Source organism: Lepidochelys kempii, chromosome 1 (assembly GCF_965140285.1).
Source record: "Lepidochelys kempii isolate rLepKem1 chromosome 1, rLepKem1.hap1, whole genome shotgun sequence".
Lineage (NCBI taxonomy): Eukaryota > Metazoa > Chordata > Testudines > Cheloniidae > Lepidochelys > Lepidochelys kempii.
The window spans coordinates 351,919,530-351,946,060 of NC_136380.1; the positions used below are offsets into that span (position 1 = coordinate 351,919,530).

The window sequence follows — 26,531 nt, forward strand, 5'->3', positions numbered from 1 at the left end:
TTCTCTTGCGCTTTGCCTACCCTGTCTGCAAAGTGGAACTGACATCAAGGGCCGCAGGCAAGCTCTGTGTGGGGCGGGACAAGCGCTGCTGGGGAAATGCAAACTGCTGTTACTTACTAGTAGCCTTTAATTTAAATGTCGCCAATTAGCACTGGCTGAGTGCCGGGTCCCCTGTGGACGTGTACAGGATGGGATCAATGCCCCAGCGCGGTGCTAGGGGGCGCTGGGCGGCAGAGGACAGGAGGGGCACTCTCCCCTCTGGGTCAGTACAGCCGCGATGCCCCGGCACGGCGCTAGGGGGCGCTCTCCCCTCTGGGTCAGTACAGCCGCGATGCCCCGGCACGGCGCTAGGGGGCGCTCTCCCCTCTGGGTCAGTACAGCCGCGATGCCCCGGCACGGCGCTAGGGGGCGCTCTCCCCTCTGGGTCAGTACAGCCGCGATGCCCCGGCACGGCGCTAGGGGGCGCTCTCCCCTCTGGGTCAGTACAGCCGCGATGCCCCGGCACGGCGCTAGGGGGCGCTCTCCCCTCTGGGTCAGTACAGCCGCGATGCCCCGGCACGGCGCTAGGGGGCGCTCTCCCCTCTGGGTCAGTACAGCCGCGATGCCCCGGCACGGCGCTAGGGGGCGCTCTCCCCTCTGGGTCTGTACAGCCGCGATGCCCCGGCACGGCGCTAGGGGGCGCTCTCCCCTCTGGGTCAGTACAGCCGCGATGCCCCGGCACGGCGCTAGGGGGCGCTCTCCCCTCTGGGTCAGTACAGCCGCGATGCCCCGGCACGGCGCTAGGGGGCGCTCTCCCCTCTGGGTCAGTACAGCCGCGATGCCCCGGCACGGCGCTAGGGGGCGCTCTCCCCTCTGGGTCAGTACAGCCGCGATGCCCCGGCACGGCGCTAGGGGGCGCTCTCCCCTCTGGGTCAGTACAGCCGCGATGCCCCGGCACGGCGCTAGGGGGCGCTCTCCCCTCTGGGTCAGTACAGCTGCGATGCCCCGGCACGGCGCTAGGGGGCGCTCTCCCCTCTGGGTCAGTAGAGCCGCGATGCCCTGGCACGGCGCTAGGGGGCGCTGGGCTGCCTTTCTGAGCAGGGCGAGTGGCCGGGGCAGAGAGACTTAGGATGCTGGTGGGAGGAGGAAGCACTTTCTATGACACGCCTCTCTGTACGCAACAGCAGCCCTGCTCTGAGCCTTGCCCCCCCCCGGCCAAACAGCCATGGCAGCAAAATACCCACTCCCAGCCCTACTGTGGGGACTGTGCCCCATCGGATCCAACCCAGACCTGGCCACGTACACCCACCTCTGCCAGCCTGCTGCCTGGTACCTGCAGCTCATTCCACCCAGGGCTGATCTGTCTGCCCGGGCACTGACGGCAGCAGGGCTGCGAGAGCACATCACCTGTTTGGTGCTGCCCTGGCTTCTCTGCCCTGCCTCCCCGAGCAGTGCCCCCTCCTCACTGCAGCCTCCCATGGCAGCTGCCTTCCACCAGGGCCAGGACCTCAGCCAGTGGGGACGCTTGTGAGACACAGAGGTGTCCTGGGAGCTGAAACTCACTGCCACAGGGACCACCACCCTCACAACCACATGCCACGCTCAGCTCTCCCATGAGGCCTTCCCAAAAACACACACAGAGAGGTCGACACACTCACAACTGCTAACTAAGCCAGTTCTGTCCCCGACAGCCTGGTGTGTGTGGGAGAGACGGGGGGAGAGGATGAGAAAGAGTGAGAGAGAGGCAACCTTTGTTTTGGATGGGTGGAGGGATGTTTGGGTTGGGAGAGCGGTGGGTGGGTGGATGGATGGATGGATGGATAGATGGACAGAAGATGAATGTAGTGCATGGCGAGATGCCTGGGTGGATGGATGGAGGATATATATATGTGTGTGTGTGTGTGTGTAGGTAGATTAGTGGGTGGATGTGTGTGAGACGCTGGCAGACCAGATGCCAGCTGATGCCAAGGTCCAAATGTCTCAGCTGAACATTGACAAATAGCTAGAACCCGTGCAGCTCAGCTGGGGGTCAGTATGGTTAAAACAGGCATTGGAGATATAAGAATGTGTTTAGTGTTCAGACTTTCCTGAATACTCGTGAGTTGCTGGCAGTATTAATCTCACTTACAACAGCTGAATCCCACCTTGTATGGTACATTTCAGTGTTTGCGGTGTGAGTCTCTGTGACTGTGTGAAATACCAGACAGGAGAGAGACATTAACTCGTGGGAAAAGCTGCCTCCAACAGAAGGTGTCCCCTCCTGCCCCACAGGGAAGGCCTGTCAGCACCAGGCGAACTATTGTGGAACATGGAAGAGGACACAAGCCTTTGCTGGTTGGTCTTCCCCCTCCCAATGGAGCGGAGCCGTGCAAGTCAATTCCTCCCCTCAGCTGAGTTTGCAGTTCAAAGCAGAATGAGAGAAGAGATAATAAACCCCAGCAAAGAGGAATTGTATCTTTTTCTGCTTGGACGCTGAGGGTTAAGGATTTCTAGGCATCAGCAAAAGATCCCCAGCACTTGGCCTGGGTTAGCCCTAAAGGACATGGGGTATGTCTACACTGCAATAAAACCCCTGTGGCTGACCCATGTTCGTTGACTTGGGCTCACTGGGCTGTTTAATTGTGGTGTAGACGTTCCGGCTTGGGCTGACGCCCCAGCTCTGGGACCCCGTGAAGGGGGAGGTTCTCAGAGCCCAGACACCAGCATGAACCTGAATGTCTACACCTCGCCCGAGCCCCTTAGCCCAAATCAGCTGACCTGGGGCGGCCGAGGGTGGTTAGTTGAGGGTTCTTAGCATGTGCGCCATGTGCCTCCAGTGCCATGTTGCCAGGAATCGTCCCCGAAGTTGATCCGCTGGTTGGATCAGTCGCGTTCCCAGCCTGGCCCGCGCCCTGATGGGGAGTGCGACGTGACCGCCGAGCCATGCCCCCCAGGAGTTGCAGCACAGACGTACCCACGGAGCTTATTTATCATAGAAGCTTCTATTATTTTTTGAAACTTCAGACTGGACCTGATTTGTGTGCATCCATGTTTGTCTGCTTTAACCTTGTCAGCGGCTCTCTGGTTTCCTTTTCCTACTCAGTCCATCTCTAGATCCTTATTGGCTACATGCGCTGTCTTTGGCGTGAGCTCTCCAGTGCAACTGACCTGGGGTAAGTGTCTGGTCCCTTGGGCCTGGGAGGAACCTGACTATTTCTGTGATCCTTGGCGTAGGGGCCCCACTATCACACAGGCAGGCTTGTTACCCAGGGTTCTTTCAACCCAAAGCTCTTGGTAACTTTTACTCTGTGCGAGGTAGTGTCAGGAAATAAATCGAGGGAGACACGGCCGTCTGACCGATAGATGGCTGGCACAAACAGGACAACACAAGGGTGCTTTCACTTAAAGCTAAACTTTACTTACTCTCAAGCGCTTACATCCGCAACAGGTTAGTAAAACAGCCCCAACCCTTGATAATTACCGAAGCTGAGAGTGGCTCTCGAGTGACACAGCAGCAGCGTCTGCCGGTGGGGAAAACAAGATGCATCCAGAGGGAGAGTCCAGTCCCGAAGAGTCCCACCACCTCAAACTTTTCCCCCTTATTTATACATTAGTACTAGAATGACATGTCCCTTAAAGAAAACTTGTTAAGCAAGCAGTTCCAATGGGCAAGCAAGAAGCTCCTTCTGATTACTGATTAACCAGGTGTGGCTTTTTCCAGAGTTTGCAGCCTTGAGGCCCCAACAGACATTCCTGGGGCACATCCTGCTCTTCTAAAATGCATGTATCAGCCACTTAACCACAATTCTGATCAGGAAGGACGTGGGGTCAAGCTGCCCTTTCTGTGGCACTCAAAACCGCCTCCCCACCTGCCTTGGTCAAACTGAGAGTGCTGAGTGGCCACTTTACAGCCTGCGGACTTGGCTGCTTTTAGCAATAAGCCATAGTGGTTTCAGGCACTTTACCGGTTTGCCAAAGTCCCCGTACAGGCTCACCGGGGCGGCGAGGTAGATCGAAACCCACGGGGACTGTCTGTGACGACTGAATGGAAGTACTGAACTCAGGCCCCGCCTGGGGTTGGCACCCACGCTCGGTAGCGTGACTCTGGGGGTGGGGGGACGGCTGGCTGCACAGACCAGCAGACGTGTGTTTGTGGGGGTGGATGGACAGATGGGTAAAACAGTCTTATCCTCTGCACACAGATAAGGCGGTTTATTCCCTGTGCATTTCCCCTAAGTCCCGCCCGGGAGCTTCCCAGCATCCGCTGGCCGCCCTGGACCACAGCAGCCCCTGTCCTCAGTTGAACTCTCGGGCTCTCCAGGCGATGAACCAGCCATGGCCAAGGCACGGGAGTAACACGGTGGAAGAGCGACACCCAGTGGCCAGTTGATAGAAGAGCTCTTGTGCTTTGCAGGCAGTTGCTAGGCTGTGGGAGTGGGGAGATGCTGGGGTGTCCGAGTGGCCTGTATCAGGCCGAACAGCCCATAACACGGAGGAGAGGGTGCCCCACATCCACAGCTGGCATGGCTCCTGCCAGAGGCTGCAGGAGTTGAACATTCGCCCCGAAAAGGAGCAGCCAGCGGGGAAACAGCAAGTTATCTCAAGTGCCTATACACAAATGCAAGAAGCCTGGGAAACGAGCAGGGAGAACTGGAAGTCCTGGCACAGTCAAGGAACTATGACGTGATCGGAATAACAGAGACTTGGTGGGATAACTCACATGACTGGAGCACTGTCATGGATGGATATAAACTGTTCAGGAAGGACAGGCAGGGCAGAAAAGGTGGGGGAGCTGCACTGTATGTAAGGTTTCAGAGTAACAGCCGTGTTAGTCTGTATTCGCAAAAAGAAAAGGAGGACTTGTGGCACCTTAGAGACTGACTGCTCAGAGCTCCGGTATGAAACTGCAGAAAAACCTGAGTGTCTCTGGATTAAGTTTAGAAGCGTGAGCAACAAGGGTGATGTCGTGGTGGGAGTCTGCTATAGACCACCGGACCAGGGGGATGAGGTGGACGAGGCTTTCTTCCAGCAACTCACGGAAGTTACTAGATCGCAGGCCCTGGTTTTCATGGGAGACTTCAATCACCCTGATATCTGCTGGGAGAGCAATACAGCAGTGCACAGACAATCCAGGAAGTTTTTGGAAAGGGTAGGGGACAATTTCCTGGTGCAAGTGCTGGAGAAACCAACTAGGGGCAGAGCTCTTCTTGACCTGCTGCTCACAAACTGGGTAGAATTAGTGGGGGAAGCAAAAGTGGATGGGAATCTGGGAGGCAGTGACCATGAAATGGTCGAGTTCAGGATCCTGACACAGGGAAGAAAGCAGAGCAGCAGAATACGGACCCTGGACTTCAGAAAAGCAGACTTTGACTCCCTCAGGGAACTGATGGGCAAGATCCCCTGGGAGAATAACATGAGGGGGAAAGGAGTCCAGGAGAGCTGGCTGTATTTTCAAGAATCCTTATTGAGGTTACAGGGACAAACCATCCCGATGTGTGGAAAGAATAGTAAATATGGCAGGCGACCAGGTTGGCTTAACAGTGAAATCCTTGCTGATCTTAAACACAAAAAAGAAGCTTACAAGAAGTGGAAGATTGGACAAATAACCAGGGAAGAGTATAAAAATATTGCTCGGGGATGCAGGAGTGAAATCAGGAAGGCCAAATCACACCTGGAGTTGCAGCTAGCAAGAGATGTTAAGAGTAACAAGAAGGGTTTCTTCAGATATGTTAGCAACAAGAAGAAAGTCAAGGAAAGTGTGGGCCCCTTACTGAATGAGGGAGGCAGCCTAGTGACAGAGGATGTAGAAAAAGCTAATGTACTCAATGCTTTTTTTTCCTCTGTCTTCACGAACAAGGTCAGCTCCGAGATGGCTGCACTGGGCAGCACAGCAAGGGGAGGAGGTGACCAGCCCTCTGTGGAGAAAGAAGTGGTTCGGGACTATTTAGAAAAGCTGGACGAGCACAAGTCCATGGGGCCGGATGCGTTGCATCCGAGAGTGCTAAGGAGTTGGCGGATGTGATTGCAGAGCCATTGGCCATTATTTTTGAAAACTCATGGCGATCGGGGGAGGTCCCAGACAACTGGAAAAAGGCTAATGTAGTGCCCATCTTTAAAAAAGACAAGGAGGAGGATCCTGGGAACTAGAGGCCAGTCAGCCTCACCTCAGTCCCTGGAAAAATCCTGGAGCAGGTCCTCAAGGAAACCATTTTGAAGCACTTGGAGGAGAGGAAAGTGATCAGGAACAGTCAGCATGGATTCACCAAGGGCAAGTCATGCCTGACTAATGTAATTGCCTTCTATGATGAGATAACTGGCTCTGTGGATGAGGGGAAAGCAGTGGATGGGTTGTCCCTTGACTTTAGCAAAGCTTTTGACACGGTCTCCCACAGTATTCTTGCCAGCAAGTTAAAGAAGTATGGGCTGGATGAATGGATGATAAGGTGGATAGAAAGCTGGCTAGATTGTCAGGCTCAACGGGTAGTGATCAATGGCTTCATGTCTAGTTGGCAGCCGGTATCAAGGGGAGTGCCCCAAGGATCGGTCCTGGGGCTGGTTTTGTTCAATATCTTCATAAATGATCTGGAGGATGGTGTGGATTGCACCCTCAGCAAGTTTACAGATGACACTAAACTGGGAGGAGAGGTAGATACACTGGAGGGTAGGGATAGGATACAGAGGGACCTAGACAAATTGGAGGATTGGGCCAAAAGAAATCTGATGAGGTTCAACAAGGACAAGTGCAGAGTCCTGCACTTAGGATGGAAGAATCCCATGCACCGCTACAGACTAGGGACCGAACGGCTCGGCAGCAGTTCTGCGGAAAAGGACCTAGGGGTGACAGTGGACGAGAAGCTGGATATGAGTCAGCAGTGTGCCCTTGTTGCCAAGAAGGCCAATGGCATTTTGGGATGTATAAGTAGGGGCATAGCGAGCAGATCGAGGGACGTGATCGTTCCCCTCTATTCGACATTGGTGAGGCCTCATCTGGAATACTGGATCCAATTTTGGGCCCCACACTACAAGAAGGATGTGGATAAATTGGAGAGAGTCCAGCGGAGGACAACAAAAATGATTAGGGGTCTGGAACACATGAGTTATGAGGAGAGGCTGAGGGAGCTGAGATTGTTTAGTCTGCAGAAGAGAAGAATGAGGGGGGATTTGATAGCTGCTTTCAACTACCTGAAAGGGGGTTCCAAAGAGGATGGCTCTAGACTGTTCTCAGTGGTAGCTGATGACAGAACAAGGAGTACTGGTCTCAAGTTGCAGTGGGGGAGGTTTAGGTTGGGTATTAGGACAAACTTTTTCACTAGGAGGGTGGTGAAACACTGGAATGCGTTCCCTAAGGAGGTGGTGGAATCTCCTTCCTTAGATATTTTTAAGGTCAGGCTTGACAAAGCCCCGGCTGGGATGATTTACTTGGGGATTGGTCCGGCTTTGAGCAGGGGGTTGGACTAGATGTCCTCCTGAGGTCCCTTCCAATTCTGATATTCTATGATTCAATGATTCTATGAACAGGATAAAATGTCCCTGCAAAGGGAAATCCCCAGGTTTGTGGCCTGCTGTGTCTGCTTGGCGGACACAGCCTACTACTGCTACCACTCGATGGAGCCGCTGAGATGGCAGAGATCTCTGCTATGGAGCTGAAGGCCCAAGTTCAAACCCCACTGGTAACTTATGCCAGCAGGGTTGCCATGGGCACAGTCTTCCCTGTGAATGAGTGAGCCAGCCCCTCGGTACAGGGCTAGGGATTCTGTGATGATGGAGGTGCAATCAGAGAGGTCTCGGGGCACTCTTGGGTCTTCTGCTGTGAGGTCCCTGAGCTCTGAGACAAAACGGGCTCACAGAGGGTCTGGTTCTGCCTTCCACCGAAATGCCCAAGAGCAGGTCAGTTCCCTGGCTGCCCACGGGAGGGGACTCCAGGAACTAGCCCAGTGAGGGTCCTGGAGGAGCGGGCCAGCTGTCCCCTCTCCACTCTCAGGGAGAAATGAGCAGAGCTGGTTTAAACCGCCCCACTCTCTTCCCCGCTGGGCGGGTGCCTCGACACAGAATCACTGAGAGTATTTGTTTCCCTCTAACAGGTAACCAGAACACCCCTCCCTGAAACATGCCAGGGAAGAACTGGTTGAATTCAGAGCGGACAGCTCCGAGCAGCGCATCTGTCTCAGTGTCTCATCAGAGCTCCCTAACGAAGGTATAGTCGTCGCCCCACACCAGAAGGGAAGGGTTCTGGTCCCCCCGTACAGAGAACGGGCCGGGCAACAGAATTGGAAGATAGGCGCAAGCATGAGGCCAAATCCTGCTCGAGTCACTCAGAGGATAGTTCCAGGGACTTCAGTAGCATTCTTCTTCTGGGCTAGGTTCTGCCTGTGACTATGGGGGGCCACACGCACACACACACATCCACAAACACACACGCACACACAGGGATGCACACACCCACCCACACGTGCACTCCAGATACTCCCAAGGGTGACATTAGGATCAGTCCAAGCACGAACAGGGAAAGCCCCACGGCCATTCTACCCCGGTCTCCCCTGCCTGCATGAGCTCATTCCCTTGCTCTTCCCTCCAGCTGGATTTGCTCTTCCGCCTGTCCACCATCCCCGCTGGTTCACGTTGTTCCCCACCACCTGCTGGCAGAGGGGGGGGGAGCTGCACTTGCATTCAACTCCAGAGCTTGTAGGCCCCCCTCGCCCCCAAAAAACTTCTCTGCTAAAAGTGATGATGGGTCAAGTCGGCATCGCCCTGGGCTCAAGTGCCGCCCGACGTTCTCCCACAAAGCTCTCTGGGAAACAGGAGTGATGGCTGCTTCAGTGAGTGGGGGGACACCTGAGAACCTCTGAAGTTAAAACTCCGCCAAACCCTCTGAAAAGCATGGAAATAACCCACAGATGGAGATGACGGGTGTGAAAAGGGCCGAGTGGATTGGCATAAAGTCTGATTGCCCCAGTCCTATGGCTTCTAGCCCCCTGACAGTACGCACAGCCTGGGACAGAAACCCGGCACTGACACCTGACAGCCCAGCAGGATCCTCAACGCCGAGCCCCACGGCAAAGCTACCAGGAAACACAGACATCTGCTGTGGAGCGGTAGCGAGACAGGATAAAAACTCCCTGCACACCTGTGCAGCGGCACAGAAAGCCCATGGAGAGCTGCAATTCATTTCACTATCTTTTGTCGAGCAGCTAAACGATACCCGTCAGGGTCTGTTGCACACGCGTTTTCTAACGGCCAAATAATGACATTTTAATTATCAAATTACAGTGAGCAGACACTGCCCAGAGATCATTGCTTCATAGCTAACACTGAGATAGCACCGGGATCTATCTTCCAACAGCTCATCCTCCCCCAGATTAAGCACATAATATCTGCGGTGACACCCTATAATTGTGATATTCATTGCCCTAATGCTGGTGTTCCCCAATCCATACCATAGTTATGAGAGAGATTCTCAAGCAATTGTATGACACAGAACAGAAGGGAAAAGGACATCTAGTTGGCAGCCGGTATCAAGTGGAGTACCCCAAGGGTCGGTCCTGGGGCCGGTTTTGTTCAATATCTTCATAAATGATCTGGAGGATGGTGTGGATTGCACTCTCAGCAAATTTGCGGATGATACTAAACTGGGAGGAGTGGTAGATACGCTGGAGGGGAGGGATAGGATACAGAGGGACCTAGACAAATTGGAGGATTGGGCCAAAAGAAATCTGATGAGGTTCAATAAGGAGAAGTGCAGGGTCCTGCACTTAGGACGGAAGAACCCAATGCACCGCTACAGACTAGGGACCGAATGGCTAGGCAGCAGTTCTGCGGAAAAGGACCTAGGGGTGACAGTGGACGAGAAGCTGGATATGAGTCAGCAGTGTGCCCTTGTTGCCAAGAAGGCCAATGGCATTTTGGGATGTATAAGTAGGGGCATAGTGAGCAGATCGAGGGACGTGATCGTTCCCCTCTATTCAACATTGGTGAGGCCTCATCTGGAGTACTGTGTCCAGTTTTGGGCCCCACACTTCAAGAAGGATGTGGATAAATTGGAGAGAGTCCAGCGAAGGGCAACAAAAATGATGAGGGGTCTGGAACACATGAGTTATGAGGAGAGGCTGAGGGAGCTGGGATTGTTTAGCCTGCAGAAGAAAAGAATGAGGGGGGATTTGATAGCTGCTTTCAACTACCTGAAAGGGGGTTCCAAAGAGGATGGCTCTAGACTGTTCTCAATGGTAGCAGATGACAGAACGAGGAGTAATAGTCTCAAGTTGCAGTGGGGGAGGTTTAGATTGGATATTAGGAAAAACTTTTTCACTAAGAGGGTGGTGAAACACTGGAATGGGTTCCCTAGGGAGGTGGTGGAATCTCCTTCCTTAGAGGTTTTTAAGGTCAGGCTTGACAAAGCCCTGGCTGGGATGATTTAACTGGGAATTGGTCCTGCTTTGAGCAGGGGGTTGGACTAGATGACCTTCTGGGGTCCCTTCCAACCCTGATATTCTATGATTCTATGAGGACAGAGTGACGATGGCTATTGGAACAACTATGCTAATTTTCACGTCTAGATTTCTATCAGAGAAAGAAAACTGTGTACATGTGTAACCTGGCCTATGTGCACATCAACTTATCTCCAGACTTTTTCATGGGTAGGATTTTTAACCTGTTTTTTTTTTTCTTCTAATGTTTAATTCTTACTACAGCAACCATAACTTTACAAGTTAACAAAGTTTTTGTCTGGGAATTTCCATGCTTGTTTCTTTTTAACTATAAGGCATATCATGACCATAACTGGGTTTCCTTCAGAGTTTAGAAGTCTGCATGGAGCCCTGCAAATATTGGATTGTAGCACATAAAAGAAGGAGCCAAAGCCTCGCCGGGTGTCAATCAGCATAGCTCAGTTGACTTCAGTGGAAGACAGAACTTTCTGGGGAGCCAGCTGAAGCCTGCAGGATAGATGCCCCAGGAATTAAGAACCATCACACACCTCACTGCCTTCTGCTTTAAGTGAAAAGTGCATTTCTCTGGCCTTGCCTTCTCTACCAAACATACAGTAACATACTTACATAGCCTCTGCACCCTGCTCCCCGCGGGGACAGAAGGGAGTTACACTGCTCAGTAACATTACTGAAAGATGCTCAGATTCGACAGTGATGAGCAGGGTATAAAACCCAGGGTATAAAATAGAACAGAGCCACATCGATTCCCACCCACTGAGAATCCGGCTTTATGTCTTTATATGCTGAAGTGTCTTGTGCATCGTGTTCTTCAGGCAGAAGGGACCATCAGGATCATCTCGTCTGACCCCCAGCGTCACACGGGCCAGAGACCTGCCCCACAATCACTCCCTGAGCAGAGCTGTTAGAAAAACTTCCAGACTTGAGTTAAACATTGTCAGGGCTGGAGAATCCTTGACTCTTGGTAAGTTATTTCCATGGTTAATGACTCTCACTGTTAAAAATTGACACCTTATAGCCAGTCTGAATTTGTCTCATATCAACTTCCAGCCATTGGATCGTGTTAGACCTTCCTCTGTGAGACTGACGGGTCCATGATCAAATACTTGCTCCCCAGGTAGGTGCTTACAGACTGTGATCAAGTCACCCCGACCCTCCTCGTTGTTAAGCTAAGGCCAGCAGTTCTCAAACTCTGGGTTGGGATCCTAAAGTGAGTTAATGGGGTCGCCAGGGCTCGTGTTAGACGAGCTGAGGCCTGGGGCCAAAGCCAGAGCTCCACCACCCAGGGCTGAACTTGAAGCCCAATGGCTTCAGCCCTGGGGGGCAGGACTCAGGTTACAGGCCCCCTGCCTGGGGCTGAAGCCCTTGGGCTTTAGCCTCCCTGCCCAGGGCACTGGGGATCAGGCGGGCTCAGGCTTCGGACCCCTTCCTGGAGTCATGTAGTAATTTTTTGTTGTCAGAAGGGGGTCGCGGGGCAATCGCGTTTGAGAACCCCCGAGCTACGCAGATTGAGCTCTTTGAGTCTATCATTATAAGGCAGATTTCCCAATGTTTTCATGATTCTCCTCTGACCCACTCCCATTTCTTAGGACCCTTTGCATCCTGGACTATTATTTCCAGCACATACCGATTTATGATGAAGTCATCAGAGCATCGTGATGTACGTACCCAAATCTTACTGAGCTGAATTGTGCCTTGGCCCCCCTCCTCTACCGTCCCACCCAAAAGCACACCCATGGTCCTGAGACCAAACACTCCCGGCCACAGCGTGCTTGGGAGGCCAGCAGGGACTCACCTTGATCTGAGGCCATGACATGCAGCCTGGGCTGGCTCTGCTGAAGCCCACAGCCCCATCGCTGCCCCAAGGCTCCTGCCGTGGGCTGCTAGAGGACTGTCCAACACACATTCCCCCCTGCTGCAGCGGCTCATGGAATCAGCAAGCACATAACAAACCCAAGCACTGCTGGCTACAGAGTGAACCCGCTCCTGGCAGCAGTCCCATTGACATCACATGGGTATATTCACAGTGCTCCTTGGGGCCCCCAGGGCTCCATATGTCCTATACACACCGCTGAGTCTAGAACCCTGGTCTTGTGGCTGTAGAGCCCAGCGCTTTCCTACTTGAGCCAAAGCAAAACACCTGCAACGGCCTGCAATAGTAAGTCTCTTAACCTCTCTGCAGGTCCAGCCACTACAGGGCAGCATCGCACACTCATTCACGTGTACCAAGCCAACCGGCCCAGTTCCTTGGCCAGGGAACTTTTCAAGAACAGAGAATCATAGAATCGTAGGGCTGGAAGGGACCTTGAGAGGTCATCTAGCCCAGTCCCCTGCACTCAAGGCAGGACTAAGTATTATGCCCAGTATAAATCCCCAGCCTGAGTTAAGGCAGCCGGTTTTCAGCTTGCCAGCGGCACTCAGAAACTGAGAAATTCCAGTGTCTAGATCCCCTGCTGCATTGCATTCAGCATCATCCCCCAGGCCTTGGCAACCAGACACAAGCATTTCTGCTCAGTTACACCCGGAGATGCACTTTAAGCCTGTGACCCCGAGGAGCCCTAGTCAGCGGCCAGGGGCCCATGGTGCTAGGCCCTGTACAAACTGATGGCCACTGCCCCAAAGAACTGACAATGTACATATAAGACAAGAGATCCCAGATGGGAGAGTAGAAGGAACCAATGAGCCAGGGCTGGGCAGTGTGACAGGCAGGGGTCTCTGCACCCCACAGCCCCCCAACTGTCACTGTTTGTAGGTCTCGGGTCAGGCAGCGTTCTGAGGTGGGATTTGAAGGTGGATGATGGGGGGGGGCTCTGTGGATGTTTATAGGGAGCAGCAAGCATGGGGGGCAGCCTGGGTGAAAGCACAAAGGGGTGTCTGTGGAACCCTTCTGCCAGGTGGAGTCAGCAGCAACGAAAGCCGGGTTCAATATTCAGGGGTTTCTCTTAACAACGCAACCTAGAGCTGGCTCCAGCCCCCACCCAGTGACCTGGGACAATTCCACACCATCTCTGGGCGCCTCTGAGAGGCAATGCTTCCCCCCTCGCAAGCACCGGGTCTGCGCATGGAAAAGAAAACTCTTAAAAAAAAAAAAAAAAGGGAAAGGAACCTGGCATTAACTCATGAATACCCCACGAGCATCATTCGAAAACATGACGTGACCAAAACACCCACCCCAGAGTAAATTGGGCAGCATCTTTCCCCTCCATCTCTCCCGTTGCGGTGTGAAAGTCCAATGAACAAATGTCTCTTTAATCCACACTCCCCCCCCTTCCCTGCACCCCACTCACAGCTGCTGTCCTTGGTCAGCCACGACCCAGGGTTCAGAAACGCATTCACACGAGCTCACCCCCAACCCTGGTGTGCGTTGGGAAGGCAAATGGCTCAGTCTGCACATGAGCTCACCCCCAACCCTGGTGTGCGTTGGGAAGGCAAATGGCTCAGTCTGCACATGAGCTCACCCCCAACCCTGGTGTGCGTTGGGAAGGCAAATGGCTCAGTCTGCACATGAGCTCACCCCCAACCCTGGTGTGTGTTGGGAAGGCACGGAGCAATGGCTCAGTCCGCTCGCTGCTCACCCTCATTATAGCTCTCTGTGATCTCAGCCGTTAGCAAGGGACCCTCACGGCTAGAACAGGCTCCGCTCCGTCCCCAGAGACACTATCATACAGCAGTTACCAATGATTGCAGCTCTACTGACTCACAACAAAAGACTTTCAATTGACTCTTAATCAGCTCTGCCCTTAAACAATCAAGAGAAGAAGTAACCAATTGTAGCCAGGGCCCTTAACCAGAACCCCCACCACTGACCCCAAACATATCCCTCATTTCTTCTCCTCCTGCTTCCTCTCCCTCCCCCCCTGGCCTTTGGCACCTCTACCCCCTGCTTAGCAAGTGCAGTTCAGCTGAGAGTGACTGCCCTCCATCAGGGCATGCCAAACACAGTTCAGCTGCCCTTCACTCACAAAAGAGCGGTAACAACACTTTCTTACCCCTGCCCCCAATAACAAGGGACTCGCAATCCAACACCAGGATCATGTGGGTAAAGCAGCCCCATCATGCTGTGCACCTAGGCAGAGTGGGAGTGTCTATGCAAACAAGGTTGGTTCCTGAAGTCTCCTCCTCCAGCTCATCACAAGGTGTGAGGGGAAAGCTCATTCGGACCCAAGTGGGTGATGGAGGTTGGTATGTGGGCTGCTCGGAGGTGGGAGTTGATGGCTCCGGAGTGAGTGAGAGAGAGGATAGGGAGGGTGGGGTTAGGCCGTAGCTCATGTTTTTAACTTAGACAAAGGCCTAACAAAGCAATTTTCAAATGTGCCAAAGTGGCTCAGCTTTTAACTAGCTCTGGCTTCAAAGCCATTGCAAGAAATGGCTGTAAACGTTCCCTCTCTTCTGAAGTCAAGCAGGACAATGCTGATGGGAAAATCTACCACCTGACCCAAAGAGACGGACCCGGGGGCTGGAAAACCGAAGGAACCCCTGGGCCCAATTCTGATCTCTCTGTTCCAGTGTGGTAAAGCAGGAGTGATCCCAGTGGGGCTCCCTGGTACACGCCGGGCTGAGCAGGATTAAAATCAGTCCCAATGACCACAACAGAGTCACTCCAGACCTACGCTGGGACGCGTCGGAGGAGAATCAACTCTTCAGAGAAAGGCGGCGGATGGTTCTTTCAGACTAAAACACAGTGGAAGCATTTGTTTTTAAGCCAGAAGCTGGCTGGGTCAGTGTGTGGGAGGGGTTTTATGCTGCCTATCTTCGTGTTTTATGCTGCCGCCCATCACCGTAGTGTCTGGGCCCCTACTAGAGTGATGTGGAATCCATGAGCCCCCCATGCTGAGGGCAGATGTCATGGCTAGCACTGGGGTTTGCAGCAAAGGGAATGTGTGGGGGCTGCACTGTTTGAATTCTTCCTCAGCCCCATCAGGGTGGATCAGCGCCCTGAGTGTGTATGAACGTGGGCTGTGGAGAGCCCAGGTTACCGTAAATTGTCTGGCCTTGCATTCAGTCCTCGAGGGGCTTGGTTAAGCTGCCATGACCGAGCTGATCGCTGGTGACACCTCGACCGTTACAGCCTCCCTGTGCTGAGGGATCCCTGCTCTCCCAACAGACTTCACTTGAACCTGCCTGTCATAAAAATAAAGGGAAGGGTAAACCCCTTTGAAATCCCTCCTGGCCAGGGGAAAGCTCCTCTCACCTGTAAAGGGTTAAGAAGCTAAAGGTAACCTCGCTGGCACCTGACCAAAATGACCAATGAGGAGACAAGATACTTTCAAAAGCTGGGAGGAGGGAGAGAAACAAAGGGTCTGGGTCTGTCTGTAGTCGTCTTGGCCGGGGATAGACCAGGAATGGAGTCTTAGAACTTTTAGTAAGTAATCTAGCTAGGTATGTGTTAGATTATGATTTCTTTAAATGGCTGAGAAAAGAATTGTGCTGAATAGAATAACTATTTCTGTCTGTGTATCTTTTTTGTAACTTAAGGTTTTGCCTAGAGGGTTTCTCTATGTTTTTGAATCTAATTACCCTGTAAGATATCTACCATCCTGATTTTACAGGGGGGATTTCTTTATTTCTATTTACTTCTATTTTTTATTAAAAGTCTTCTTGTAAAACACTGAATGCTTTTTCATTGTTCTCAGATCCAAGGGTTTGGGTCTGTGGTCACCTATGCAAATTGGTGAGGCTTTTTATCCAACATTTCCCAGGAAAGGGGGGGTGCAAGTGTTGGGAGGATTGTTCATTGTTCTTAAGATCCAAGGGTCTGGATCTGTAGTCACCTAGGCAAATTGGTGAGGCTTTTTACCAAACCTTGTCCAGGAAGTGGGGTGCAAGGTTTTGGGAAGTATTTTGGGGGGAAGGACGCGTCCAAACAGCTCTTCCCCAGTAACCAGTATTAGTTTGGTGGTGGTAGCGGCCAGTCCAAGGTGTAATATTTTGTACCTTGGGGAAGTTTTGACCTAAGCTGGTAAAGATAAGCTTAGGAGGTTTTTCATGCAGGTCCCCACATCTGTACCCTAGAGTTCAGAGTGGGGGAGGAACCGTGACACTGCCTTCCTGGGGAATTGAGCTGGAGGGGCTGGAGGGAGTGGGCCCCCGCGTGCTGACACAGCGTGTCAGGGTTCACTCTGTGCCGCGGAATGGCAGCTTGGGTTACGTATGAGCGGGGAATTTGTCGCCTGAGTGAGCGTCCCATGGCAGAGGAGTGCAAAGCGCGGGCAGGCGCCGGGGGGGCAGGCCCAGCTGTGGGGGGTGTTTTCCTGCTGACTGGGCGATGCGGGTGGGTTTGCACATGGCTCTGGAATGGGGCGGGCATGGGGGGCAGGAGGAAGCACCATGTGTGGGCATTTTACATCTTCCCATGGGGAGTTAGTGCGATGGGCGGTTCTTTATGCTGTAGCTCGGGTGGTTCAGCTGCCCCTTTGCTATTTCAGGAGCAGCCCCCAGATTCTGCAGCCCTTTGCACCCCAGACTTTCCAAGCACTCTACAATGGGACAGCAGGGCCACTATCCCCCTTTTACAGATGGGGAAACTGAGGCACAGAGAGACGTCATGACTTGCCCAAGGCCACCCAGCAAGTCAGTGCAGAGCTGGGGCTAGAATGCAGGAGCCCTGAAATCCTCCTGCTCCAACTCCAGCTACCAGATCACTCTGTGACACCCAGGACAGACCTGAGCACTCCTGATTCCCGCTCCCCCTTACTCTAACCACTTGTTTCAGAGGAGCAGCCGTGCTCGTCTGTATCCACAAAAAGAACAGGAGGACGTGTGGCACCTTAGAGACCAACCCATTTATTTGAGCATGAGCTTTCATGAGCTAGTCGGAGAACACCGGACCAGGGGGATGAGGTGGACGAGGCTTTCTTCCGGCAACTCGCAGAAGTGACTAGATCGCAGGCCCTGGTACTTATGGGAGACTTCAAATCACCCTGATATCTGCTGGGAGAGCAATACAGCGGTGCACAGACAATCCAGGAAGTTTTTGGAAAGCGTAGGGGACAATGTCCTGGTGCAAGGGCTGGAGGAACCAACTAGGGGCAGAGCTCTTCTTGACCTGCTGCTCACAAACTGGGTAGAATTAGTGGGGGAAGCAAAAGTGGATGGGAATCTGGGAGGCAGTGACCATGAGACGGTCGAGTTCAGGATCCTGACACAGGGAAGAAAGCAGAGCAGCAGAATACGGACCCTGGACTTCAGAAAAGCAGACTTTGACTCCCTCAGGGAACTGATGGGCAAGATCCCCTGGGAGAATAACATGAGGGGGAAAGGAGTCCAGGAGAGCTGGCTGTATTTTCAAGAATCCTTATTGAGGTTACAGGGACAAACCATCCCGATGTGTGGAAAGAATAGTAAATATGGCAGGTGACCAGCTTGGCTTAACAGTGAAATCGTTGCTGCTCTTAAATACAAAAAAGAAGCTTACAAGAAGTGGAAGTGGACAAATGACCAGGGAAGAGTATAAAAATATTGCTCGGGGATGCAGGAGTGAAATCAGGAAGGCCAAATCACACCTGGAGTTGCAGGTAGCAAGAGATGTTAAGAGTAACAAGAAGGGTTTCTTCAGGTATGTTAGCAACAAGAAGAAAGTCAAGGAAAGTGTGGGCCCCTTATTGAATGAGGGAGGCAACCTAGTGACAGAGGATGTGGAAAAAGCTGATGTACTCAATGCTTTTTTTTCCTCTGTCTTCACGAACAAAGTCAGCTCCCAGACTACTACACTGGGCAGCACAGCGTGGGGAGGAGGTGACCAGCCCTCTGTGGAGAAAGAAGTGGTTCGGGACTATTTAGAAAAGCTGGACGAGCACAAGTCCATGGGGCCGGATGCGTTGCATCCGAGAGTGCTAAAGGAGCTGGCGGATGTGATTGCAGAGCCATTGGCCATTATCTTTGAAAACTCATGGCGATCGGGGGAAGTCCCGGATGACTGGAAAAAGGCTAATGTTGTGCCCAACTTTAAAAAAGGGAAGGAGGAGGATCCTGGGAACTACAGGCCAGTCAGCCTCACCTCAGTCCCTGGAAAAATCATGGAGCAGGTCCTCAAGGAAACCATTTTGAAGCACTTGGAGGAGAGGAAAGTGATCAGGAACAGTCAGCATGGATTCACCAAGGGCAAGTCATGCCTGACTAATGTAATTGCCTTCTATGATGAGATAACTGGCTCTGTGGATGAGGGGAAAGCAGTGGATGGATTGTCCCTTGACTTTAGCAAAGCTTTTGACATGGTCTCCCACAGTATTCTTACCAGCAAGTTAAAGAAGTATGGGCTGGATGAATGGACTATAAGATGGATGGAAAGCTGGCTAGATTGTCGGGCTCAACGGGTAGTTATCAATGGCTCCATGTCTAGTTGGCAGCCGGTATCAAGCGGAGTGCCCCAGGGGTCGGTCCTGGGGCTGGTTTTGTTCAATATCTTCATAAATGATCTGGAGGATGGCGTGGATTGCACCATCAGCAAGTTTACAGATGACACTAAACTGGGAGGAGTGGTAGATACGCTGGAGGGTAGGGATAGGATACAGAGGGACCTAGACAAATTGGAGGATTGGGCCAAAAGAAATCTGATGAGGTTCAACAAGGACAAGTGCAGAGTCCTGCACTTAGGAGGGAAGAATCCCATGTACGACTACAGACTAGGGACCGAATGGCTCGGCAGCAGTTCTGCAGAAAAGGACTTAGGAGTTACAGTGGACGAGAAGTTGGATATGAGTCAACAGTGTGCCCTTGTTGCCAAGAAGGCCAATGGCATTTTGGGCTGTATAAGTAGGGGCATAGCGAGCAGATCGAGGGACGTGATCGTTCCCCTCTATTCGACATTGATGAGGCCTCATCTGGAGTACTGTGTCCAGTTTGGGGCCCCACACTACAAGAAGGATGTGGAAAAATTGGAAAGAGTCCAGTGGAGGGCAACAAAAATGATCAGGGGACTGGAACACATGAGTCATGAGGAGAGGCTGAGGGAGCTGGGATTGTTTAGCCTGCAGAAGAGAAGAATGAGGGGGGATTTGATAGCTGCTTTCAACTACCTGAAAGGGGGTTCCAAAGAGGATGGCTCTAGACCGTTCTCAGTGGTAGCAGATGACAGAACGAGGAGTACTGGTGTTGGATCATATTAAAGAAGTTCTGTATTAAAATCACAAATGAGTTTGATTCCCCAGAGTTTAAATTCCAGGGTATTACTAATTAAGAGGTCTCTTGGTTTTTGGTGCTGTTTCTCTCCCTCTATGTGTGAAACTTGCAAGCTGCTAACTGTGTTAGTACATTCTAAGACCGAGTCTGTTCTCAAAGCAATTCACAGAGAGAGAGACTCAAAGCAATACTCGAACAACAGAAACAGCACCCAGAGACTCCCCGCCCTTTTGTTGTATTAACCATTGTGATTAAAATAGAGATAGAGGATGTATGTGGTGGATGCTTGGTGTGGATAATAACTGAATGATCAGGGAGGTGCCAGCCTAAGAATCCAGTGTCCATGGGCTGAAGAAGGCGTCAAGTGGAAATAACCAGAGGACCCCCCGGAGGGCAGACTGGAATCCACCCAACAGCCTCAAGGATGGGAGAACCAAAGAACAAGATAACATCTTGGAGCCGTCAGGAATGTGCTATCTGCTGATTGATTCAGCAACAGCATGATGAAGCAATTCCCATAGACTGGCCTAGGAAGAAATTCCTATAAAAATAGACTCTAAAAAGTGAGAATTTTGGGGTCTGATTCTGCAAACCAACTTCCAGGAGCATCAGATGAGCATCTGACAAGGCCCTGCTCCCTCCTCATGTCCAGGCCACCTGGCCAGTGGCTTGGCATGAGCAACTCTAAGGCTGGTAACTATGATAACAGCCTTGCAGAACCTGTGTGTGTGGGTGTGTATGTGTGTGGGTGTGTGTTTGTATGAATGAATGTGTGAATAAATATGAGATTGAATGGAATGTTATAGCTATAACTAACTGCTTACTATGATTCTTTCTGTATTCACAATAAATGTGGTATTTTGCCTATTTCCCTTTAATAAGATCCTGCTGGTTTTTATTTTATTGGTACAACAATGGTCTCACGTTGCAGTGGGGGAGGTCTAGGTTGGATATTAGGAATCACTGTTTCACTAGGAGGGTGGTGAAACACTGGAATGCGTTACCCAGGGAGGTGGTGGAATCTCCTTCCCTAGAAGTTTTTAAGGTCAGGCTTGACAAAGCCCTGGCTGGGATGATTTAATTGGGGATTGGGGATTTGAGCAGGGGGTTGGACTAGATGACCTCCTGACGTCTCTTCCAACTCTGATATTCGATGATTCTATGATTCTAACACTTCAGTCTCTTTGGTCACTCAATTACAGACCTAAAAGTGGCAATTCTTCAACAAAAAAAACTTCAAAAACAGACTCCAAAGAGAGACTGCTGAATTGGAATTCATTTGCAAACTGGATACAATTAACTAGGCTTGAATAGAGACTGGGAGTGGATGGGTCATTACACAAAGTAAAACTATTTCCCCATGACAGGTTTCAGAGGAGCAGCCGTGTTAGTCTGTATTCACAAAAAGAAAAGGAGGACTTGTGGCACCTTAGAGACGAACCAATTTATTTGAGCATCAGCTTTCGTGAGCTACAGCTCACTTCATCGGATGCACTGAATGGTCACGAAAGCTGATGCTCAAATAAATTGGTTCGTCTCTAAGGTGCCACAAGTCCTCCTTTTCTATTTCCCCATGTTTATTCCTCTCCCCCCCCCCCCCGACCCCGCCGTTCCTCAGACGTTCTTGTCAACTGCTGGAAATGGCCCACCTTGATTATCACTACAAAAGGTCCCGTCCCCCCCCCGCTCTCCTGCTGGTCATAGCTCACCTTACCTGATCGCTCTCGTTACAGTGTGTATGGTAACAGCCCTTGTTTCATGGTCTCTGTGTATATAAATCTCCCCACTGTATTTTCCACTGGATGCATCCGATGAAGTGAGCTGTAGCCCACGGAAGCTCATGCTCAAATAAATTGGTTAGTTTCTAAGGTGCCACAAGTCCTCCTGTTCTTCTAACCACTTGATTACACTCCCTTCCCCAAGACCAGGAGTCCCAGCGCCCAGCACTGGTCCCTGGACAGGCTGTGCCCCAGGGAGACAGCATGCCCTGGAGCGGCCTGGGCCACAGAGAGCCCCCAGCCTGGCCCCTCAGGAGGGCTGGGGGAGCACCACCTTTCACCTTGCCTGACGCTCCTGGGTCCTGCTGGGCGCAATGTCTGCCCTGAGCTGGGGGAGGAATGGGGGACCTGCACGGTCCTCAACCTCTCCAGAGGCAGCGCTCTCCGACAGTCCCGGCTAGCTGGGCAGGCCTGGGGAAATGGCTGTTTGGGGCGACAAAGAGCTCTGGCACACGGGCCCCCCCAGACGGGGCGGGGGGGTGGAGAGGTTGCTGGATGGCACCTCCCCCCGGTCCCACCGTGGAGCCATGGGAAAGCAACCACAGCTCAGGATTTGGAGAACAGCTGCACAGGAGGCCAGAGCTTGGGGGGACAACGGGGCGTCAAGCGCATCGCCTCACGGCCTGGGCCCATGGCTGCAGGACTGTCCCCTAGGAGCTGCCTGCCCAGCCCCACGTAGCCCCAGGGAATAAACCCGGATGGGCTGGAGGCAGTGGGGCGGGGGTGGGACACAGCGCTAAGCAGCCCAGAGCTCCCCCCTCTGCTGGAGTCTCAAACAGTGGGGTCTCCAGCCCCTCTCTTGGGGGACTGGGGCCAGCATGGCTCCGTCCTCGGGGATGAAGAGCTGTGACCCTCGGACTCCGACTGACGGAGCTGCACTGGCAGAAGTCCCCAGTGTAGACGCAGTTATACCAGCAGATCTGTGCTCTGGCTGGTAGAGCTTGGCTTGCTCGGGATGGGCCGGGGAGGGGTTGGGGCTTAAGCCCTGTTTTGCTGCTCTAAACTGCCGTCCACAGCAGGAGCGCTTTGCTGCTCTGGTCCATCAGTCTACCTCCACCGGCAAAGCTTCCCCGGGGAGACCTGGCCAGCTGCTCCGTCTCTGAGCTCTCCCCACAGGACAGGGCTCCGCCTGTGTTCTCTTCCGTGCAATTTCACGGGGGGCTCGGACTGGGCTGGGTCATAGCCATGCCTCTCCCACGCTACCATCGCGCTCTCCAGCCTCGGCCGAGCTTTGATTTTTAGAGTCTCCAGCTGCGAGTGTAAGCAGTGTCAGGATGAACTCCACCCTGACATCTGGTGGTGAGGTGTGGCAAGTTGTGGAAAAGAACTTCAGGGGCCGATCTCATTTGCACAGGCACACCCACCCCGCCTAGAATGAGGCCATAGCTGCCCAAATGGTCACTTTGGCTGCTGTGGGATCCCCAGTGTCTCTGTTATTGGGGCGGGAAGAATAAATCGTTATTACCCTGATTATGGGAACTGTGCTTGGAACTGCACGTGGCCTTTTGTTACGATGGAGGGACTCGCCATCCACTAAGTGGCACTCGCTAGGCAAGGGTCATGGGTTCCAAAACTGTGTGAATTGAGAAAGGTTGGGGGATGGGTATTAATACTTGGTGGTGTGGGCCCCTGGGTGAGGGCTTTACATGCTAATTGCACTTCCTCCTCTCTCCACTGTGGAATATCAGAGTTAATGTTGATTCCCTTAGGAGTCGAGTCGAGTCTAGTCTAGGAGGCTGCTGAGCTCGCTTTGGGCTGACAGTGCACCAGCACTGAGGCTCCCCTACTACAAGCTGAATTCACCAAAGAGCTGACCTGGCGAAGAGCTGAAATCGCTGAGCGTCGTGTTAAGCAGTGGGGGAGCCGGAAGATCTATTGTGGAGCAGTTTGCGGGAGGGCTGGAGTGCCTTGTGGACAGGCTGGTGGAGCAGTTCGTAGGATGGTGGGAGCTGCTGGTGGGCCGGGGAGGGGAGGGGAGCTGAGCGAAGGAGTTCGTGGGGCGGCTGGCGGAGCGGAGGCCTATGGGGCTGTGGGGCGGTCAGCGTCAGATCATGTAAGGTGCCTCTTACCCCCCCCCCCCATCTCCACCCAGGTGGGGAGGTAAAGCTCCACAGATAAACTTTCGAACTGTGGGGCTGCCCTGACCAGGGACAGAGACTTTTGGGGCATTGGACTTTTGGGACTTTGGGTGATTTGGGGTTGCTGGACTCGAGAACCAAAGGGAAAGGACATGCCCCAATTTGCTTGGGGTGGGTTTTTGCTCATGGGTTGTGTTCTGAATCCTGTTGGTGTTTCCCCAACATAATGCCACATTGTTTCTCTCTGTTATTAAAAGGCTTTTGCTACACTCAGACTCTGTGCTTGCGAGAGGGGAAGTATCGCCTCTTGGAGGCGCCCAGCGGGGGTGGTATATATTTGTCCCAGGTCACTGGGTGGGGGCTCGAGCCAGTTTGCATTGTGTTATTGGAATGGAACCCCTAGATATTGAACCCGGCCCTTGTTGCTGCCAACTCTGATGGGCAGAAGGGTTACACGAGCATTGCTGATCACCGGTCTCGTCCCACGGCTTCCTTCCCTGTCTCTCGTCCGATGGCAGACCCCCGTCCGTCGGCACAGGTCACGTCTACACTGGAGCGCTCCAGCTGCCACCGCAGCATTTGACGTGTAGATGAGCCCTTCAATTGCTGGCTGTGTGGGGCACCGCCCGTCTTTCTGTTCTGCGCCTGCCGAGGGCCTGGCAGACAGGGGTCCTGGCCCACGACCAGCACGACAGCGATAGCGGGGATGATAGTCAGATGCCAGCCGAGAAGAAATCCTCAGAACCGCATTTCCAGTGTAAGCGAAGCAGAGACGCCGGAGTCTGCAGGAGCTCGGAGTGGGGTGACGGCCCCGTGCTGCTCACGGAAGGTTTAACGCAGACACCCAACGACGAGGATTTCAGTGTGCGCAGAGTTAACGATTCCACCCCTCCTAGAGCTGCATGAATGACCCTGAGCGTCTCATGCCACAAGAGGCCACCATGTATTTCCTCCACCGCCCTGCCCCCATCCATAATTTTTCCCAGAGACACTGAAATCCCTAACCTCCAGGTTACTGGCTATCCCGGAGTGTCTGTCTGTCTGTCTCTCTCTCGCCGTGAGACATTTCTCAGGGGTTGGCTTCGTCCCATACTGGACATGGAAACAAATGTCAAGATATCAAAGTTCTTTGTGAGACTGATGGCTTGTTTTCCATATGGTTCTGCAGACACCCCATGGGGCAGGGCACCGATTGCAGTGGGGTGGCAGGGGCTCTGCACACCCCCCCATGGGTACTGAGTGCCGTGGGGTGGCAGGGGCTCTCTTCCTCCTGGTTTGAAGTTGCCTCTTGCTGTTGGCTCAGTCCACAGTGTCTGGGTAGATCCGGGGTCTCGATTATGGGGGAGATGCGACAGGCCTGCTCCCATGAATCAGCAGAGTCCCTCCCCTTGGATCATGGGGGTCAGACCAGGCCCTGAAGGTGCGTTTACACAGCAACAAACAAAATAAAGTGCGTCAGTGAGTCTCAGAGCTACAGGGCTAGAAATGGCTGTGTAGACGTTCCGCTCCGGCTGAAGCCTGGGTTCTGGAACCCGGAGTGACGGTCTGAGTGTAATGTAATCTCTCATGGAGAGGTGACAGGGCCAGAAAGAGTTAATGAACTCCCAGACTGACCTGACCCAGGGCCAAACTTTAGAGACTGGTTAGGAAGAGATGGAAATGAACAGAGCTGTGAAATGCAGCCGGCATGGCTAGAGAGAGAAGAGTAGATGTTTGCTCAGGTCTTGTGATGTCAGCAAACAAGTCTTGTCTACTGCTGTGGCTTTGATTCAAAGATCAAAAAAGGAGTATTAACCGTTCGGAAGACACTTGAGTGACATAGTACTGTTGTCTATATGTCGCTGGGAAGGTTGTGGTAACCTGTGTCTGAACTGTTTAATGGCTAAATCATCCTGTGGTAATTGCCAGGATGTTTGGCAGAAGGAAAGTTAAGTTTCTTGTTTTCTCAGGCCAAAAGGCTGCTGGAAATGTATAAAATCCCTGGGACACGAACCTTCTTCATTCAGATCTGGTTTGGGTTTCAAGAGGGGGAAACCTTAAGCCATAAGGATTGAGATCCCCAGTCACTGACTGGAGTCACCCTGAACATGGACATTGGACTATAACCTCTGGACTATTTCTAAAAGGACGTATGGCCACTACAAACTTGCCATCTCTGCTCTGTATCTGGACCTCAAGAATTGAACTCAAGTCTGTCTGTATATTGATCTTTTAACCAACACTCTCTCTCTCTCTCCTTTTTTAATAAATTTTAGTTTACTTAATAAGTATATAAGCGTGTATAGATCTGAGTTCTCATTTGACCGGGGTCCGGAGCTTGGTCCTTTGGGGTCAGGAGAACCTTTTATTTTCTATGATGAAATAAGATTTTCAGAATTGATCATCCTATGTTTGACAGGTGTGTCTGGATGGAGGCTGGAGGCTGGGCACTTTAAAGGAACGGCATTATTTGGATGTCTGAGTACCCAGGGAGGTAAGACAGAGGCTGTTTTGGGCTGGCTGGGTAAATCTCAGTATTGGAATAGCCACCAATCTTTGTGGTTTGTTTGCCCCGTTTTGTTTGCAGTTCACCCTGATTGAGTGACCTCAGCTGGCTCCCACAGGCAGCCCCGTCACAGCCAGCATGGGGAAGGGTGTCAGAGCCCAGGCCCCAGCCCACGTGGAAATGTCTACACTGCTATTTTGAGCCCCATATGATGAGCCGGAGTCAGTCACCCCAGCTCGGAGCCTGGCTGCTGCGGGGGGTTTGCACTGTAGATGTACCCTGAGTCGGTCAAGCTGGCTCCGGGTATGATAAATAGACACAAGTCTCTGAGGGGCTGTAATGACACTGGTTCTGCCAGGACCCAACGGAGAGTGCCAATTCAGGACAAACTGCTTAGAGCAGGGCAGTGACAGCCCAAGGCTGGGGTTTCTGTGCACACCAAGGCAAACCAAACCAGCCAGACAGAGAAGGTTTTGGTCTCACCCCACTGGCTAACCACAAGTAACACAAACAATTCCCTTAGACACCCCGGTTTCCCAGTATTCCCACCAGGGCCACTCGTTATGGGGATGAATGGTTTTGAAAACCAATCCCCCAGTAAAAGAACAAAGGTTCCCTCGATCCCAAAGGACCAAGCCCCAGACCCAGGTCAATATACAAATCAGATCTTACCCAT

At 52.5% G+C, this 26,531-nt stretch overlaps 1 long non-coding RNA gene across 1 annotated transcript in view; it reads left to right on the forward strand.

Moving 5' to 3' along the window:
* The window catches only part of LOC140905536 (uncharacterized), a 64,984-nt gene extending 49,182 nt beyond the window's left edge, over positions 1 to 15,802 (forward strand). Inside the window, exons 4-8 of the long non-coding RNA XR_012156878.2 lie at positions 8,040 to 8,152; positions 11,213 to 11,361; positions 11,448 to 11,514; positions 11,987 to 12,057; positions 14,793 to 15,802. This is a non-coding gene — a long non-coding RNA (uncharacterized LOC140905536). The remainder of the gene's footprint in view (positions 1 to 8,039; positions 8,153 to 11,212; positions 11,362 to 11,447; positions 11,515 to 11,986; positions 12,058 to 14,792) is intronic.
* Positions 15,803 to 26,531: the final 10,729 nt, after the last annotated feature.